Source organism: Camelus bactrianus, chromosome 26 (assembly GCF_048773025.1).
Source record: "Camelus bactrianus isolate YW-2024 breed Bactrian camel chromosome 26, ASM4877302v1, whole genome shotgun sequence".
In the NCBI taxonomy this organism is placed as follows: Eukaryota; Metazoa; Chordata; class Mammalia; order Artiodactyla; family Camelidae; genus Camelus; species Camelus bactrianus.
In genome coordinates, this window is record NC_133564.1 from 2,557,468 (window position 1) to 2,578,636 (window position 21,169).

Consider the following 21,169-nt stretch of genomic DNA (forward strand, 5'->3'; position numbering starts at 1 on the left):
TGGGTACACCGTCCAAAGAGCAAAGTCACAGTTTGACAACTGGCCATCCCGGTTCCCTGGGATTCATTCTTGGAGAATCTTAGAAACCACTCCTCTGTCTTTAAGAAGTGCTGCATATTTGTCCTATCTTTGGCTCAGGGATGGAGCATGTTCAAGTGAACTTTAATGTCTGCACAGATTTGACAGTCTTTCTCCAGTTTCACGTGTCCATTCTAAAGAGGCCTGAGCTAAGTCCATCCTGAAAATCTATTCCCTCCAGTGACAGCTCATTGAGCTTGAAATTAAAAGCCAACTGAACAAGACTGTCTGTCCTCAGCTAAAAAGTTCACCCACCCTTCACTGCTTTCTTAATCTCCTCTCCTGGCTAATTGCAACAGACTAACACCTCCCTCTACCAAGCTCCCCAACTATGTCAGTTTTTCTCCCCAAAGAGAAAGTAAGGTCCATAAATGAGGAGTCAACTCCATAGTCACCTCTGAATTCCTAGCATATAGTAATGTTAATAAATAGAACTATGATTATGGCTTCTTTCCTTTAAAACTTTTCCAGTTATTTGAATGAGGCCTTGGAAGAGAGGTGTTTGCCGTCCAGTATCTAGATCCACAAGACTCTGGAGGCCTTTTCCGGAATGGCTGCTCACTGATTCATTCAAACCACAGCTTCTCATTCCAGGAGTAGCTGGGCTTCTCTGCCAGGAGTTTGTGGTCACTCTCATGCCAGAAGAGCTTTAAACTATATCCTTACTTTGGATTTGTAATTTTTCCCCTCTTCCAACAAAATTGACTTTCCTTACTGTCTTGCCTTGAGGAATTTTTTTTCCTAGTTCACCCTTAAGTAAACCATGCTTCTCGGAATGGGCATGGCCTTAAATATGATCAGTCATCCAACTCCCAGTGTGAGAGGCTTCGGGCTCAATTCCTGCCCTACTGTCAAGGCAACTGAAACTCAGTACAGGAGCCAACAGGCACCCCAGGGCTTCTAAGGCTCATGTATCACCCAGAATCCCTGCTTTCTGGTTTGTCTTGGCTTCTGAGGATTTCCCCTCAGTTTCTTGACAATTAGCTGTGCAGCTTGAAAGATGAGGAAGGAAGGTTTTATTTCTTAATCCGCATTTTAAGAAACTTGTGTAATGAAGGTTTTCACGAGTTTCTACAACCCTCCATTGCCGAGACAGTAAACACACTAGATATTTTCTATGTTTAGCTATCATGTGTATTTTTTCTTTTGTTTTCTTAACTGCAAACAGACATCTTTTAATTAAAAAAATTAAGGCCCCAAATAGGATAGAGAAAGGGCATACAAAATTAAAGGGCAAAGACAGAAAAATGATAAGTACTCTACAAGGTTAATATAATACTTACTCTATGGATCAGATCAGCAATTCTCAGTAACAGCTATTTGAAATATGACCATGGGGTAAAAGGTCTCTCTTGTCAGGAGATGGCTAATAGAAAATAGAATTAATTCAACAAACTAAAATTCTAAGTCTGGTGAGGTACAGAAGGCTACCAGCAAAATGTGTCGTCTTCTGGAAAGGAGGGAGGCTCACCAGCTCTTTACTGTGGAGCCTGAGCCCATGGGAGGTCGGTGAAGTGAGCTCTGTAAGTACCCAACTAGCAAAGTGGGTGATGAATAAAGAGACGTGAGCTTTGATGACAGAGATGATACTACTATTCACTTGTCCTGTAATGTATGTCTTCACGTTCAGTGATCACTACCTCAGCGTCCTCAGGGATTAAGATTATAGGAAAATTCACAGCCTGGGCCCAGACCTCCTCTTTGAGCTCGTGACACTGCACTTAGATGTCGAAAGGGCAACTCCAACTCCACCTGCAAAGAGCTGACTTCATGGTGCTCCTCCCATAGCCGTCCTGCCCAGGGCCCCTGGTCGGGGGGCAAGGTCTCTCTGCCTCTCCAAGCTCAGGCCCATCACTCACAGATGTGACTGGACCCCTCCTTCAGGGCCCAGATTTCCTCAGTCACCGAGTCCCACCAGCCACACCTGTCCTACCAGATACTCACTGGCACTCACTCAGCACTGACTCTGTGCTGCGTACCATGCTGCACACTGTGCACACGTTATCTCACTGGATCTCCACAGCAGTCCTGGGAGGTCGGTACATCACTGCATTTATTGATTAGATAAATTGTTTCTCTTCCTTGAGTGCATCATCCAAAGTGACACGGCTACTGAGCCACAAAACTGGGACTGAAAACCACTTGAAAATTCTACACTCCTACACCTGGCAGCCACCCTAATTTGACTCATCACATCACCTCCAGCTGAGCCTTCTAAATGTTTCTAAGCATTCTACAAGACAAAAGTGATCTACGAGAGCACCCCACTCCCCTACTTAAAATCTGTCAATGACTGTCCACTGCCCTTAGGAGAAAGCCCCACCGGGCCTGAGCACAGCCCAATGGCCCGGCATCTGCGTTCCCTGCACGGCATCGCAGCCTCACCCACCACGCAGCTCTACACTGGCTGTGTCCAGGACAGGGATGCTGACTCCGTACAACCAGGGGCTCGTCTCAATCGAACAATGATCACCTTCTTCAGTGTCCACCTTCTTCACTGCTGACTCTCAGAAAAATGTTTTCTCAGGATGAATCAATATCTTTTTCCTTACAACTTCCCGTCATTGATAATGAGCTCCACCCAAAGAGAGAAGACTTAATTCTCAGTCTCCTTATCTGTAAAGTGAGAATAACAAGAAAATATGTGAGGTTTTAAGAGAAATAATATTCATGTGAGGCTGAGGGACAATTCCCAACATACAGTAAGTACTCAATATGTGCTTACTTATTATTAATAAGAATATAATGCATTCCAGCAACCTTAACTCAATGTTTTATGGCTATGTCCAACAGACTACAGACACACTGTTGGACGAACCGCTTTGAGCGGATCAGCACAAGCACACTGGGAAAGGTAAGCGCTGACTCCGGTTACAGCTGCAGCCACCCAGCACTACGGGGCGGGGGCAGTTTCTCAGACTATTACATGTTGCTTGAGCATTTAATTGTCACTAATGAATAAAGACAGGTGTTCTTTAGTCAAAGCTCCTGAAACATAAATCTTCAAAGATTGATGCAAATTAGATTTCAAGTACAACACTCTCTCTAGAAATTATTTGATAATAGTCTTAGCTCCTCTGCACATCAAAAGGGCATGTTCTTAATATATCTGACTACACCGAAAGTGTTGTTTAAAAGAAATTAAGATGAAGCCATCCTAAATAAGCTCTCAGTATCATCTTCACAAAGCCCCACCCAAGGGTCTCATTTCTCACTTCCACATAGGTGTTCAGGTAGCTTAACCTGGGTCTTGGTTTCTTATAACATGGGGGTGGGAAGAGTTGTGGATATATTTATGTTGCAAATATAAACCTAGGGTAGTTGCTGCGTAGAAATCCTAGAAATAAACAAATTGATATATAGTCCTACCTCAAGAAGCTCAGACTTTCCATTTACAACAGCATTAAAAATTAAATGAGAGATACATTTAACAAAAATTTACAAGATTTGTACATTGAATATTTTGAAGTATCACCAAAACATTTTAAAAGATCTACATATATGGAAGACATCTCATGTTGATGGAATGGTAGACAATATTGTTAAAAATGTTAAGACTCCCCAAAGTGATTTACAAATTTAGTGGAATCCCTATCAAAATTCCAGCTGACTTCTTTGCAAAAATTGAAAAACTTATCCCAAAATTCATATGGAAGTGCAAGGGGCCCAGGACAGCCAAAGCAATCTTGAAGAAGCAGAGCAAAGTGGGATGACTCACTTTAAAGTGTACTAAAAAGCTATAGTACTAAGTCAGTATGGTACTGGCATAAGTTTGGATAAATAAATCTATGAGACACAATAAAATCCCAGGGGGAAAAAACTTACATTTACAGTCAGTTTTCCACAAGGGTGCCAACAACACTCCATGGAAAGAATAGTCTATTCAACAAATGGTGCAGGGAAAGCTGGGTATCTGCAGGCAAAAGAATGAATCTGGAATCTGGACCCCCATATTTTATATAACAAATAAAAATTAATTCAAAATGGATCAGAGACAGAAACGTAAAAACTAAACCTATAAACTTTCTAAAAGAAGACACAGTATAAATCTTTGAGGTCTTAGGATAGGCTTTGGTTTCCTAGATACAATGCGAAGAGCACAAGTGATAGAAGAAAAAAGCAGATAAACTGGACTTCATCAAAATTAAAACCTTTTTGTTACAGAGGACATCATCAAGAAAGTGAAATGACAGGGGAAGGGGGTATCTCAACTGATAGAGGGCGTGCTTAGCAAGAAAAATAAAATAAAACAATACATCTAATTACCTCACCTGTAAAGAAATTGTTTTAATGTTTAAAAGAACTAAAGTGAAAGCACAATCTGCAGAATAGGAGAAAAATTTTACAAAGCATGTATCTAATAAGAGACTATTATTCAGGATATATAACAAATGCTTACACCTGAACAATACAAAGAAAATCGACACAATTTTTAAAATTTCCAAGGATTTAAAAAAATACACAAATGGCCAATAAGCATATGAAAAGAAGCTCAGCATCAGTAGTGAAATCAAAATGAAAATGAGATCTTATTTTACAACCACCAGGATGGTTATAATCAAAACATGCACAATAACAAGTGTTGTTCAGGAGGCAGAGATACCTCATATGCGGCCAGTGGAAAGGGACAATGGTGCAGCTTCTTTGGAGAAGTCTGTTGTTTCCTCAAAAGGTTAGAGTTATATGGCTCAGCAATTTCACTCCTACATGTAGAGTCATCCCTTAGTATCCTCGAGGGGTTGGTTTCAGGAACCCCCCATCCTGGATTCCATTATCCAAGGATGTTTGAGTCCCTTTACAATCAGCCATCTGGATCCATGAAGTGGAAACTACAGATATAGCGGGCCAACTGTACAGCCAAAAGAATGAAAACATATTCTCACAAAAACTTGCACATCAATATTCATGGCAGTATCATTCAGAGTAGCCAAATGTTACAAACAATATCCATCCATCAATGAACGGATAAACAAAATTACCAAGAATAGTCCCACAAACTTTTGGTCATTGAATCTTTGACAAAGGAGGTGAGAACATACAATGGAATAAAGACAGCCTCTTCAGAAAATGGTGTAGGGAAAACTGGACAGCTGCATGTAAATCAATGAAGTTAGACTACTCCCTCACATCATACACAAAAATAAATTCAAAATGGCTTAAAGACTTAAACATGTAGACAAGACACTATAAACCTCTTAGAAGAAAACATAGGGAAAACATCTGGCATACATCTCAGCAATGATCTCCTAGAGCAGTCTACTCAAGCAATAGAAATACAAGCAAAAATATACAAGTGGGATGTAATTAAACTTACAAGCTTTTTCACAGCAAAGGAAACAGTAAGCAAAACAAAAAGACAACCTATGGAAAGAGAGAAAATATTTGCAATAAATGAGACTGACAAGGGCTTAATTCCCAGAATATGTAAACAGCTTTTACACTTAATAAGAAAGAAAAACAAACAACTCAATCCAAAAATGGGCAGAAGACCTAAAGAGACTTTTCTCCAATGAAGACATACAAATGGCCGATAGGCACATGAAAAAATGCTCAATATCATTATCAGAGAAATGCAAATCAAAACTGCAATCAAATATCACATCTCGCCAAACCGAATAGCCATCATTCAGAAGTTCACAAACAATAAATGCTGGAGAGTCTGTGGAGAATAAGGAACCCTCCTACACTGTGGTGGGAATGCAGTTTGGTGGAGCCATTGTGGAAAACAGTATAGAGGTTCCTCAAAAGACAAAAAATTGACCTCCCATATGACCCAGAAATCCCACTCCTAGGCACATATCCACAAGTAACCCTAATTCAAAAAGACACCTACACCCCAATGTTCACAGCAGCACTATTTACAATAGCAAGACATGGAAACAACCTAAATGTCCACTGACAGATGACTGGATAAAGAGGTTGTAGTATATTTGTACAATAGACTACTATTCACCATAAAAAAAAATAATAAAATAATGCCATTTTTAGCAACATGAATGGACCTGGAGAATGTCATTCTAAGTGAAGTAACCCAGAAAGAGAGAGAAAAATACCATATGAGATCGCTCACATGTGGAATCTAAAAAAATAAACAAAAAATGAAAAAACAACCAAACAAAAAGATAAACTTATCTACAGAACAGAAACAGACACAGAGACATCGAAACCAAACTATGGTTACCAGAGGGGAGAGGGTGTGGGAAGGAATAAATTGGGAGTTCAAGATTTGCAGATAGTATGTATAGAGTAAACAGCAAGTTTATACTGTATAGCACAGGAGAATATATTTAGTATCTTATAGTAACTTATGTTGAAAAAGAATATGAAAATGAATACAGGTATGTTTCTATATAAATGAAGTGTTGTGCTGTACACAAGAAACTGATGCAACATTATAAACTGACTAGAATTCAATGAAAATATTTTTAAATAGACAAAAACGAAGAAAAGAAAAAAGATATTATCAAATCAAAAGAATAAATTACTGATTGAGGCTACAACATGGATGGACCTTGAAAGTTTATACTAAAATAAGCCACACACAATAGGGCAAATAGTGCCCTTTTAGGTGAAATGCTCTAAGCGTTTATTGTACTATTCCAGTACATTTTCTGGAGGTTTGAAGTCTATCAAAATCAAAATAAAATGTATTATTCATTAAAAACATAAAATGATTCCTCACAGGAGGGCTTTAATTATTAAATGCAGGAATGCATGTAAAGATCCTGGAACAACAATTTGCATGTCCACAGAGAGTCACTGTTGTCACTGCCACTCAGAGGGTGGTGCCAGCGCTGATGAGGGCTGCCTCCACTCGCTCCCCTTCAGAGAGGAGTGAGGGCCTGGGCTCTGACAGGAAGGGTGACCATGAACATGGGTTAGAAAGAGCCACTCCCCAGACTCTGCGTTACCCAGCTTTCTTATACAAACTGCTCCATCTAACATAAACACGCTACAGGGATGGATCTTACAACACAGGGAATATAGCCAATGTTTTACAATAACTATAAATGGACATAAAAATAAAAATTGTGCAACTATTGTACACCTGAAACTTATATCATATTGTAAATCAGCTATACCTTTATAAAAAATTAAAAAATAATTTAAAAATTTTATCACTTTAGTATTCAATTCGGTTTTTAAGTAACTACTAAACAGCTTAGAAAGTATAAAATATTGAAGTGTGATAAGTTTGTTTACATATTTATTTACTTTCAGCCTCCTGCTAAAAGAGAAATTAAACAATTTATTTAAACACAGCTTAACAACCATAACAACAAAAAGACAAAAGTGAGAGTGAAGACAAAATGGAGATTGAATACTTAAATGAAACCAGGGGAAGGTAAAGTCATAAAAATGAATGCCATGAAGTTAGGGTAAGTGTTAAAGGCCGACTAGAAATTCAGCTGTAAGATTCTTGGCAGCTAAAGCAAAAAGTAAAAGATGATGTGATGGGTGGTAGAGCTCAGTGGTAGAGCGTGAGCTTAGCGTGCACGGTGTCCTGGGTTCAAGTGCCAGGGCCTCCACGAACAGATAAATACACCTAATTACCTATCCCCTAAAGAGCCCCAAAGAAAAGAAAAAGAGAAATTTGTTTCCTAAAAAAAACTGATATTAAATTTAGATTAAATACTTGAAAAAAAAAGTAAAATAGAAAAGATGAGTGACACAAGCGATAATGCCCGTGAGATCAATCTGCAGTGGCTGCTGGCACGTCCCCATGTCCCACGTGGGAAAATCTGAAACATCCTTCTCACACTCAGAGTCATCCTCAGCCCAAACCACCCCTCCCCCTGTTAAATGCAGGATCACGGGTAGGGCCCGGCCTTTGCTCTCTCTGTGTCATCACAGTGAGACAGGATGGAAGGGGGCAGAGCACAGCCATTCAAGGAAGGCCACAACAATTAACATCAAAATGGTGAAGGATTCAATCCCCAATAGGCCTTGAGGCTCAAGATGAAGAGATATAACTTCTAGCAGAGCTTGAGCTTCATTATACACCCATTGTAATAGTAACATGGTGAATAACATGCCCCAAGGCACCATGGCCATCCCAAGGCTAGCCACAAAAGGTCACAGGGTGGGAAATGGCGAACTCCCAGGGAATCCCAGCCCCTTACCCTTAGGCTGCTCAGTCTACTTATTAGCATATGAAACAACCAAGCCCAAGAAAACGAGCAACACTGCGCCACCTCGCGGTCACCACTCTCTCTCCCTCTTCCGAGAAGGCCCACACTCTGTCTGTGGAGTGTGTACCTACTTTTAATCTGAGCACCCGAACCCCACAACTCGTAGCCTTTCTCTTGCCTTTCAATGTGTCTCTGTGAATACATCTACCATTACTCAACAGTGGCTTGCTCTTGAAATCTTTCCTGCATGAAGCCAAGGACCCACGTCTGGTGGGGCACATTCCAGGGGCTCAACCAAAGCCTGGGACACAGCCCTTCTCATGCCCCACATCTGTTTCCTTGTATCAACAGGACTGGGATATGAAGGGAGTTCTGAGGCCCCAGCTAAGGGACAGAAGCAGCCCCCAGGGCTCAAAATGGCGGGCAGCCCCTCCCCCAGCAGGGGCCCTGAGGTCGGCCATGTTCTCTGTGGTTCCCTGTTGTGCTGACCCCCTAGCCAGACAGCGTTCTCCTAGGCCTGTCCCCACAAAACCCTTCTCTCCAAAATACAAGCACATCATGTCACAGTCCTCTTATTCAACCAGGAAGTTTTCAGCGCAATTTTTCCTTCCCTAGTAAAGAATCTATCTGTCCTCCCTCCCATCCCACCACTTCTTTCTTTGTGAGAACTCTGTACTCCTCACATACCATCCTGAACGCAGCTGCCTTGCTAGCTGGGACCGAGATGCTTCAGTCTCACACAGCCTGCGTCCTTTCACTTTCCCCTTTCTACCTTAAAAAGCCTTTCCTGAGTCTCCCAACCCTCTGATTCTGAACTTCACAAAGTGCTGAGGTTGCAGTCACTGTGTGCATACCTCCCAGGTTTTGGCTAGATTTCCTTCGAAAGATCTTCACTAAGGAGCTGCATCAAGAAGTTTAAAGAGGCTATTCTTACATCTGAGCTGAGGAGCCTGCATAAAATTTAAATGGCTTTGAAGAGAGAGTTAACCAGGGACAGAGATGCCGCAGGTCCTAGTCAACAGTGTCATGAGGCAAAATGTTCTTCAAAGGCTTAGAGTGGCTTCTGAACACGGAGTCGGCAGGGAGAAGATACCAGGCAGTGAGTGGGGTGAGTGACACTGGGTACGCTTCCCCAGCTGGGGAAGAATTGGATTTTGTTCTAGTTTTCCAAACAATTTCTGACTACCTTTTTCTCTTATTGTCACATACCATTTCCTACGAATTAAGAAAAATCAATGTCAGTCATTTGCACCACTTGGTAGAAGCTACACGATATCATTCACAGGGCTGGGATATAACAGCCACACCAGTCTAGGTTGAAAGACCAGTGGGGGTATTTCCAAAGTAATCACGGGCATGCAACAAACTCCCCAGCTTCAATTACCTCATCTCAAATGTGAGGCCAATAAAACTACCAAGCAAAGTGCGTTATGATTATGGCCAAAATCTGTTTACTAGGTAAGTGCCCGTAAGAGCTGCCGCTGAATGGGGAATGAGTATGATCAACGAGGCCAAGTCAACCTGGTCACACGCGCCCAGCCTTCCTGCGTTGGTGCAGGACCGGAGTTTGTTTAGCTGAGATGAACGCCCCCAGAGCAGCCCCGAAGGGAAAGCTCCCAGCTCTGCGTGGCGAGGCGTGTTCCTTTCCTTCTCAGAGCTTATCACAATTTGCAGTCGTCTGTTTTTACATTTATCCCCTTAGTACCTGCCTCCCCTCCGGAGTTTTGCTTAAGCAGCACAGGTCCAAGTTTGTGTTGCTGCCTACTGGATATTCTGGGCTGGGAGACAGGCGACCCCACGTCTGGCTCTGGGGCTGAACGGAGAGGGCAGAAGGCCCAGGGGCCCATGCTGAACCGAGGCCCCAGCACCCAAAATTATGGTCTGACTTTGGGCAAATTACACAGTCTCTTTACCCTGAGATTCCTCATCTGTCCATGAAAATAACTGCCCATGGCATATAGAGTTTCAAGGATTAAAGGAAATCACCAAATTCACAACCTATTCAAGGGGCTTCCAGTGCATCCTCAACAGGCACATGCTACCTTTACGGCTGTGACACACGCTAAGCGGGGCGGACAGACACAGTGAACACTGCTAAGTGCCTGTTTGTTAAATGTTTCATGAGTGTTATAATACTGTTTACAACTTACAACAAACCCAGGAAGAAACGAATATTATAATGCACATTTCACAGATTCACCAACAGGTTAAGGGAGGTTACACTCTAGTCCAAGGCTCTTTGGTGAGGAAATGGCGATTTAAACTTGTATCTGAGCCCAGGCCAGGGCTACATCTCTCTCCAATCCACCTGTCCAATACACAAGTTTGCACAGGCCAGCTCTTAAATGCAATGTGTGCCACCGTTTGTCAATGTTTGTTAGTTACCATAAACTGCTCCCAGAAACCGCTACAGAAAAGACAGGTGGACCCAAATCCCTGCCAACAAAGTACAGGAATTCTGCCTTGCCTTCTCCTGTAATGTGCAGAAACCCTTCCCTACATCACCAAATTCAAATGTATGCTTCATCCGTGTTTATGTTTGCACACGGAATATTAAAGTAGAAGGTACCTGCAGTAATTCTATCTCGGTTCCTTTCCAAGTTTCCAGATTATCCACAATCAGTCTGTGAATGAAAATACTACAATGTGAATGAAAATACTGCAACCATGTCAATAAACAAATAATGCTGAAACCAAGTCATCAGCGGCTGCCACCATCCCCCAGCGAGTACAGGCCTGAAGACCAGCCTCTACAGCCACTAACAACAGTGCTCTCTGAACAGAATGAGAATAAGAAAAGACAGGATACTTGCCCTAGATAGCTAGGTACTTGTCTAAAGAATGAATCCAGTGAGCCCAAATTATACATAGAAAATCACTAAACTCTTTAACTTGACATACCTGGCTTTCTTTAGATAACAAACAATGTTTTATTGTTCCAACTACCTGGTCTTTGTTGTAAACTTCCTATATATCCTAGCTCCTGCCCAACCTCTTGGGAGCAGTCCCTCAGAGCGATCTCAGAGGCTGTCATCCTGGCTTGAGTCCTCCCGCCAAATAAAGCATAACTCTAAACTTTCAGGCTACACATTTCTTTCAGTCGACAAGTCCCAGGATAGACACAACTCATCAATTCTGTAATGGAACACACTGGATCAGGAACCAAAAGCATGTTCTAGTCCAGAAAAACTACGGGACCCTCTTACTTCCTGTCATTACACAATCCCACCAGAACTCATTAATTTGCTGTCTGCTCATCTGGCAACCAAACTCAGAGAAGAGTCAACTCAGCAGAGTGCCGTGCTGGGGAGAAAACCCCGCAGCAGCATGGAGAGCTGCCTGCCCTCCCGCACGCTCTGCTGAAGCCTAGTGTCCTCCGTGGAGACCAGGCCAACAGAGCTATTCCCAACAGCTGCAAAGTCCCACACATTAAATAAAAGCGTTTTATTTTATACGATATGTTACGTATATAACCATCTCTGAAGACAGCTTTGCAAGAAGCCCAAATCTTCAACATTAATCTGCAAAGGCAAATGCTGCCCCCAAGGGAAAACAAGTCTTAAAACGATGCTAAGGCCTCCAAAGTCCTCTCCAGGACCATCAATCAAACTGCCTGCAGGCCTGCAGCTGCAGGCGGCTACATGTCTGTTTTTAAAGCAACCCCTTCCTGCCGTCAGGTGCTACAATGTCCCTCTGCGCCCTCCCATCTGAGGGTAAGAGCAGCCAATGCAGAACCTTGCAGGGAAGCACTGACAAGACTCGACACAGAGGATCAGAGATAAACTAAGCCTTCTGATGACACGAGATTGTCACTGTGTCATTTTACAGATGAAGATATATAGAGAGAGGTGGGGTGATCTTGCTCAAAGTCACACAGCTAATAAGTGGCAAAGTCTGTAACCCAGCTACACCCTCGGGTGTGACGCCCCCGCTGGGACGCCCACAGGGTTCTTGTGCCTGCCGGACCAGTCCTTTACTGTCACTCATAACCCACCAAAGTGTCTGACACTAGCCTGCCTTTTCAGCCTCTTCTCCCTCTAGTTTCTCAGAAACAAGGCTGCTCGGGACACTGTGTGACTTCCAGCTCCCCAAACCCTCCGTGCTCAGGGTGGTCTTGCCTGTGCATCCAGCACCCTGCTCAGAGGATCTTCCTCCCCTGCAGGAGGATGTTTCCACTCTCCGCAGGGACACCCCCTCAGGGAAGCCCTCTATTCGCCCTCAGCATGGCAGGTGTCCCAGGCCACATCCCGAGCTGCCCCATTAGGACTGCGGGTGCCCAGGTTTGCTAGTCAGAGCAGCAGCCTCAGAGCCAGGGTTTATGCCCGGGTCACCCTGCAAACCTACTGCCCGCCATATAGCCCCCAGCCAGCAGGTCACCTGGAAGTCACAGCAAGTGCCCCACCCAATCCCGAAGTCTCTTCATTTGCCAGCACCGCTGATGACTGGTCTCTAAACTTTGGTCAGTTTTTCACAAAACAGCAGCTTCCACTGTGAAGCAGGGGGTTTTCTCTTCTGCTACCCATCCTTACTGGAAACGTCAAGGGAAACCAAAAGGCCTTTTCTCAACCCTTTTCTGATGACACCCTCCCACCCACAATATTCACATGCTCAAGAGCTTTGGGTCCACGTGGTTTTGTTTCCCATACGCTAAGTGGCTCAAAACACTGCGGGATTCTTTCTCTTTTGAGAGTATTTGTTTGTACTGAGTTTATCGGCTTTAATCACTTTTTGTGTCTCCCTTCAGTGTCCCTAGCAGTTGCCACTTCTTACTCCCTTCAGCAGCCTCCTTCGCAAAATCTAGTCTAAGAAATCAGCTGTGATGAGGGGCCCGGGGGGAGTCACAGAAGATGGAACTAAGGCACAGAGAGGCGACATAATTTCCCTGAGAAGATCAGCTTCAAGCCCCAACACTGTGAGTCACGTCCCTCTGTTTAACTCTTATGTTAAACTAGTTAAATTTTTATAGATTATGGTTATAAACAGATGAGCTATCAAAATACATACAAGGACACACATCAACTCTATGATATTCATTAACTCCACTATTTTGTTTCTATTTATTTTATTTCTGTTAAAAATAATTAGGAACCTCTGCAGTCAGTATAGCAAAATGATAATGGGTTTTAAATCCAGAATGTAGAGGCGTAAGTGTATCATTAATCATAATTATTTGTATGCTCACAAAATGATTTGACAGTCTCTCTCCCCTCCCGCTACTCGCTACTGGCTCTCACCTGAGCTCCCAGACCACACATCGAACAGCCTTTCACTTTACACACAGCTGAACTCATCAGTTTTCCCCCAGAGCTCCCTCTGCAGCTTTCCCTCCTCAGAGCACAGCAGGACCATCACTTACCTCATTAATCCACCCAGAAACCTGGGCCTAACTCCATCCTACCTTCACAGACATCATTCATCCTTTCCTTTTTACCATCTAAACATGCCTAAAGTCTGTTCGTTTTTTCCCAGTGACTGTCCCACTGACTGTACCACCGCTCAGGTGGAAGCCACCAACACTGCACACCTGGACTCACGAGTCTCCCAGGTGGCCCCACAGCTGCTCTCCCATACTAGACACAAAAGGGATATTGTCACTCCCGTGCTTTTATGACTCTTTTCAACCCTACTGTTCTTAGAAAAAACTCCAAGTTTTTCACCTGTTGAAGGTGTTTGCCATGAAACTTTGAGCTCAGGAACGGCAGGACCCCCCTCCTTTTTGGCCCACCCCTTTCCCCAAGGCCCAGCCCTCTCCCCCTCAGCCCCGCCCTCTGGCACAGCGCTGGCTCAGGAGGACCTGCTGAGCTACACCAGCCTGTATTCTAACCCTGGTCTTGAGTTCTTAGCAAACTGCTTCACTTATCCATACAAATCCAAGGTAGATTAGAAAGATTTTAGATGTTGAGCTGGACTATTGATTTGGGGATTTTGCACTAGCAACCTGCAAGTACATGTTCTAATGATTCTGTCTTCTTAAAACCACACCCAGGTTTTAGTAGTATTTGTGGAATGTCTTTGGAGTAAAAGGGACTGTACTTTAACAGACTATATGTTTTATAACATGAACAACACGGACAGGGTCACAAATGGAATCGCCTCACAAGTGACAGAAGACAGGTGAGAGGCACAAAGCAACAGGTCTCAAAGATTGTAAGAGCAATGTTGTTTCGCCAATCCCCCAAAAATTCCTGAAAGAACCAAAAATTCTGAATTTTGAAAGTAAAAGGCTATCATATATAGAAATAAAATAAATGATCCTCTTCATCAGTGTTTCAAGATCTGACTCCAGATATTTTAGCAGGCCATACTGAATCCTAGCACAGAAAAATCAGATGGACTAGTGGTGAGTAAGGTCCAGGAAAACGGCAGTAATTCCTCCACTTGTGTAAAGACATACACTCACCTGCCGAAGGTGAATGTAGAACGCATTCTGGAGATATTTGGAAGCTTCCAGGGTCCGCTTCTGAATGGCAAGGACACGGACAGCTTGGGAGCATGCTTCTAACTCAGTCACCGGCATTCTTACACTGCAGGGGAAAAGGAGGCCCTCAGTCGAGAGCAGAGATATTCCTGTCGTGTCTCCCAGGCCGCGCCTCGGGGACTCAGTGCCCTGCAGCAGCCCGGCCCCAGGCGAGGACACGCAGCGTGGCCCACCCAAGCAGGAGGGGCACTGTGCTTGAGAAATCCCATCCCCGATGGGGGCAAGAGGGGCTGGTGGGGTTGAGTGAACCTATAAATGCCCACAGAAATATGCCTGCATTCATTCAAGTGATACAAGCAACAGTAGCAGGCTATTTAACAAAATTTCAATTTTCAGAGGAAATTTTGCCATTCCTTTCCACTTGTCCCCTGCACTCTGAGACAGGCTTAGGCTATCTCACACCTTCAACTCTGAAGCAATAGTTGTGAAGTAATTTTACTCTGCTGCAAGTGTCCTCGCTCCCCGTGTCACTGTGTCTGTCCTCTCTTAACACAGTCGGATATCTTCCTGGATCTCTACCTGAGTTCCTTTCTCCTCCTCCTCAGATCCTGAGATAAAGGACAAGTGAAGACACATGACCAGAAAAGGCACTGTGGTCTTGACCGAAATCCACAGTGACCCCCTAGGTGTGTGCTGCCCACCCCTTACTTTTGATTCTCAAGGTTCTGCCCAGGGTGACATCCAGCCCAGAGAGGTGGCCCAATTAAAATCTATGTGGCTTGGGCACGGGGACAGGTGCTGGAGCTGGTTCCGGGACCAGGCCCCTCCCCACCTCTGCTCAACTCTCCCCCGAAGCCACGCTGCCAAGCACTCAGGCTCCGTGATCTGATGTCCTTCTCTTCTACTCTACTCCAAACCCTTTTCCTTTGCCTTTTTTCCCTAATTATCCCCAGCTGGAGTGATTTTTCAATCGCAGTATCTAAAAAATTTCCTGCAGCCGAAAATGAGGTCTCCAGATATCAATGCCCATATGCTGGTTCCTGAAGAGAGCCGCTGGATAGGGGGACCCTCACCAACACTCACAGGGCATCAGACATGTTTCAGGGTCGGCCACCCCCAACAAGAGTTTGCTGTGACCCCTATGACCGCACTGCATCCCTGCTCACAAAAATATAGTTGGCCCACTTATCGGTTATTAAGAAGCAAAAATACAAAATTGCTCATGTTTCTTACTAAAATTATCTATGAAGCGGAAAAGGGAATTGTAATAGAAAAGAACAATTTTGACCCCATGTTAGGTCTGTTCCTTTGGCTTTAACCCTGTGTCCTGTTTTCTAGGCTCAGACATGCTATCTCTGCACCATTTGTAAAAGAAAGTTGCCTTTAGACTGAAATATCCAGGACAGCCTCTTCTCCTGGCCGTGATCTTGAAGGATGCTAACTAATCTGCACTTATGTAGAGATGGCAAGTTTCAAACTAGAGAATAACTTTGTTTTATTTTTGGAGGTTTTACAGGGGCAACATGATTTGATCCACATGGACAGCTGCAAGAACAGCGGATTCAAAGGACAAGCAATTCATACAACAAGAAGTTTCCAAAAACCAACTGCAGCCCCGCCCCTTTTTAGTATAAAAGTAGACTCAATTCTGACTTGGGGAAGATGGTTCTCCAGGACATCAGTCTGCCAACTTCTGGGTCTGCCAGCTTTGCAAATAAAGTCACTATTCCTTGCTCCAACACCTCATCACCCAGTTTATTGGCCTGTCATTTGGTGAGCAGAATGAGTTTGGATTCGGTAACAAAATGACTGCATTGGAGGTAGTATGTCTCCACTCTTTCCTCGTTTCCAATATGTAACATGCACATTATTTATGATCTAGTGCAAATAATTCATCAAAGACAACCACAAAAAGAAACTATACTCACCCAGCTATCAACACTGAAGTCAAAACCTGTCAATTTTATATGCTGTTTAAGAACACAACCGAAAAACCTAACATAAGGAGTCGATTCCACGGAAATAAAATTATTTATACTCCTTCAAAACTTTTTCTTTTCTTTTCTATTTTATTTTGTTTTGCTTATTGAAAGGAAAATAAAAGTCAAATCATTTTATTTCACGTATTTTTGTTATAGCTACATATTTTAAATACTACAAAAAGACTTAAATTGCAATAAAAAATTGTTCATATATTAGTATAAAGATATATACACAACCAATGGGGATTAGGAAAGGAATGGACATTTACTAAAAATCCACTGCAAGCCAGTCTTTTACAAGCATATCATGGAATATAAGTTCTATTATCCAGGGAGCCTCACCCACATTCTCATTACTGAGTCCCTTAGTAATCAACCACTAAGTCACCAGCATAGAACCATGTGATCAGTATTTTAGGAATAAATGAGGGAATTAGCTCATTCAATTCTAAAACAAAATCCCTAAAATAAATACTGAACTTATTTACAGATAAATAAAATTTGTCCCCAAAAACGTAAAGTTTCTTCCTCAAGGTCACAAAGCTAATAACTGGTAAAGTTAAGATTTGAACTAATCTGCCTGATTCTAAAAACTAAGGTGGAAATCCCATTCGACTGGGGAGTGTCCAGCTGCACAGCCTATCACCCTATCTTTGTTCAGAGCTGGCCTTAGACAGCCTGAGACAGCACCCCATTCCTGTGGAACTCGAGGGCAAATGATAACAATAAGGATTTTATATCCAGCAGTTTCTTAGGTCTCATGTATATAAAGTGTCAGCAGGTCAGCAGAAAATCTCTGGGAAACATGAGTGTGTCCAGACCGTTTTGCTGATTAGAAACTCAATCTATCAGGATAGAGTGACCTTCCCATGAGAGGCCACATGGACATAAAGTAAAGGCAGCTGAACAATGGAAACTAGCAAGACCCCGGAACTCAAGCAAGGATCCCTGCCATCCCCCACCCAGTTGCCTCTTCATCCGCATGGACATGAAGACAGAAGACCCGGGTTCTTGTCCAAGTTACACTATCATGGATTCTCACCCATAAAAAGGTACGAATCTATGCTGTCATAAGTCCTTTCCAACTCAAATATGATGACACCAATATCTCAGCAGAATATCTATGTCTCCACTTCCCCACTTCTAATAGGAGACTATTTCTGTGGACACAAAGCAGAAATCCAATTTAAAAAACCATGCAAGAAGCCAGGCGAATTTCTGCTTAAGAGCCTTTGCTCTCACGCTCAGTGAATGAAAACTCAGAAAAAGTGGTCCTTCTCCCTCAGCAAATGGGAGGTAGCCTGATTGTGTGTGTGTGTGTGTGTGTGTGTGTGTGTGTGTAAATCAAATATAATCATGTCTGGGACGTGTACAGATTATTTTTAATTTCACTGTAATTTCATGGGGATGAGCCAACTTTTAAAGTAATTTGAATGTAGTGTTCTGAGACAGACTCAGTCTCTTTTGGTGGAGGAGGTGAAAGGGGAGAGTAAAGGAGGAAAGAGGTAAATGAAGCAAAGAAGTAAGAATACTGCTAGGGAAAGGCAAGACGTTAATTTTTTTCCTCATTGCATCACATACAAATTAGGGACTGGCTTTCCCCCGATGTCTTATCGAGCACTGAGTTGCAGAAGAAGAGGCGACAGCCCATTTCTCACTGAGATTGTGATTGTACGTGGCATCTTATAGACACAAATCATTTACCCTGAGCAAACACTCTAGCAGCAGGCTGTAATTCTCCTGTTTTGAGAGACAAGAAAACAGGAGTTCAAAGCGGGTAGATAACTTGACAAAAGTCAGAGGACCAGTAAACAAGAGAGGATGAATTCAAACTCAGATCTGAATGCAGAGTCTCATCTTCCCACTCCCAGGGCAGGAAAATCCTTAACACACAGGCTCCCCAGCTCCCCTGCAGTGTTCCTGGCGCCAAGAATTTCCCATGGTAATGGTCTCCAGTTCTCACAGACACAGTGCTCTGTGCAGCCAATGACCTTGATCAGACCTTGATCATCTACCTGCCACGCCCACCAAGCTTCACCATACAGGCAGGAAAGCTGGCTTTCAAGTGCAGACAAAGCCACCCTTAGTCTAACCTGGGCTCTTCTGCAGCTTCTCCAGCCTAAAGGCAGCCATGAAAGTGCTCAAAGTTTGTACGTGAGCCACACTACCTCTCTCCATCTGTGTCCCCACCTATTCTACTTAGGTATGAACATTTTGAGAATCTTGGAAACAAATTTTTAAAAACAGAAAAGAAAGGATTCTGGAACAACTACTTAATACTTACAATTTTAAATGACAATTTACAAAGTAAGTATTGAAAAACCGAATCTTCCTTTCTAAATGTCAGTTTTAAGCATTTAAAAATATAATAGCAAAAAATTCTCACTTACAAAATTAACAAAAACATAAACAATAATCTGGAATAAATTCAAAAATAATGCCCATATTCTAAATGGAGAAACTTCAGGACTGTACTGAGGGTTAAAGTAAGATGTATGAATGTAGAGACATAAACATATTGCATGGAGAAAAGCAGTTTTGTAAAGATGTAAGTTCTCCTAAGAATAATTCAAAACTTAATAAATAATCCCATGAAAATTCCAATCTGATTTTTTTTAACTTGAACAAAATATTTTGGAATTCTTCAGGAATAATATAGTCATAATACTTGACAAGAAAATTTGGGATGGAAGAAAAGAATCAAAAAAATCAGACTGCCAATTATTAAATAAATTTTTACAATATGTAAGATATGGTGCTGGAGTAAGGAAAGGAGATTGACAGAAGGGAACCATGAGCTCAAAAAGAGACTCTAGTGTATGTAAGTATTTTGTACAGGTGGGATTTCAAATCAAAGAGAAAATTATGAATTCGATAATTGTCCTGGGACAGAGAATCACCTGGAAAGAATAAATTCCATTCCTGTCATAATGACCACAAGATAAATTGCAGATAGTGATGTAAATATTAAAAAGTACTAGTAACAGCAAATAGAACACTTTGCTCTTATTAACTCAACTTCTCCTCACTATAACATGTACTATTATAATCTCCATCTTAGAGTTTAAAAAAACCTACAGAAGAGATTTATTCCATTATAAGAGAGTATTTCTAAGAATAATGTCAAAGATAAAACCCATAAGGAAGACATTTACTATCCTAAGAATAGTTTGAGCCACAACAAAAATCAGAAAACTTCCTGAACAAAATGAAAGGAAAGAAATGACAAGAAAAAGCTCTGTGATACATGTTGATGAATTCACGAAGTTAATTTTCATAACATACAAAAAGCTGTCACAAAGCAACAAGAAGCTCCCTCACTTAAATGTGGGCAAAGGACAAAAGGAATCATTCATTTTAAAAAAGTCAAATGGCTAATGAGTGAAAAATGCTCAAAACTTCACTGGTCATCAAATGCAAACAAAAACAATGAAAAAGCACTTTTGCTTATCATATTGGCAAATATTTTTAAGATATTCTAGCTAGTGTCCATCTGTGGGAGAACAAATCATGAGCGACTTTTTCAGAGGATGACATATCAATGGATTTGTAAGCTCTGAAAACGTACATACACACTGACTCAACTCCACTTCTAGGAATCGTTTCCTTTAGGAAAAAAAAATCAGTCCAAAAAGATGTACCCATCAGGGCATTTACACAGCACTGTATACAAAGGTGGGAAGAAAAACTGAAGTGAAATCATATCCAGCGATAGAGAATTGGTTACATAAATAATTGTGCATTTTTTCATTCCCCAATAGAGAAGGAATTTCTAGTCACTTGAAAGGAGTCTGTGATGAATGTAAATGTCACATCCAGGGACTAAATTTCCAGAAGCCTTAACTAAAGGAATACACATACAAGATCACAGGAATGTCTGTACAAGAAGGATGCAACTCAAACATTCTTTCTGACAGTGGAAAATGGAGAAAACTTAACTGTCCACCATCAAGACAATGATGCGGTAAATCAAGGCGAGCTGCGGGCGCTGAGGGAGCCGGCGTTTCGCCATGGTCCAGGGCCTTGTCCACCGCACTCTCCCACCAAATGTGTCCGTGGACGAGACGACACCCGCACATCAGGAGACCCCTCCAATTTATCTGAAAGGGCCGGGTGAGTCTGGAGTGGGAGGACGTCCATGATATACCCCTAAGTGAATAAAGCGAGCTGCAGAAAAACATATAGTATGGAATCATTTTTAAATAAAGCATATATACACACACCTATACATTGATTTCTCATATGTGTATATATATCTATCTCATAGGCATAAAGGTCATGATATATATATACAAAATTTTCAACAGCTTTTACTCTCAGGAAATAATGAGAAGGGAGTTAGGGGCCTTCCTGTACCACCACAGTTCTCTTTTCAGTATTTAGGTTAAGTATACTTGGAATTTAAAATTTATTTAAGTCCGAAGAAAAATGGACGATGCCTCCATAAGACAGAATGCTACACTGGTCTTTAAAAATCATGCCAAGGGAGATAGAATATTGTAGAAAAAGATGTAATAAGCCAAATGGAAAATGGAGGTCTCCGAACAGTAAACAGGGAC

General features: G+C 42.2%; 1 protein-coding gene across 46 annotated transcripts in view; it reads right to left on the bottom strand.

The window, feature by feature from the left end:
- The window catches only part of LOC141575151 (uncharacterized), a 188,902-nt gene that overhangs the window by 112,727 nt on the left and 55,006 nt on the right, over positions 1 to 21,169 (bottom strand). For 40 of the 46 annotated variants that reach the window (XM_074353747.1, XM_074353735.1, XM_074353745.1 and 37 more), the window contains 4 exons: positions 14,611 to 20,777; positions 4,682 to 4,927; positions 3,904 to 3,991; positions 2,552 to 2,694 (listed from right to left, as the gene is read on the bottom strand). The gene's annotated coding sequence lies outside the window, so the exon portion shown is untranslated. The remainder of the gene's footprint in view (positions 1 to 2,551; positions 2,695 to 3,903; positions 3,992 to 4,681; positions 4,928 to 14,610; positions 20,778 to 21,169) is intronic. The other 6 variants (XM_074353716.1, XM_074353714.1, XM_074353706.1 and 3 more) reach the window with 4 other exon arrangements.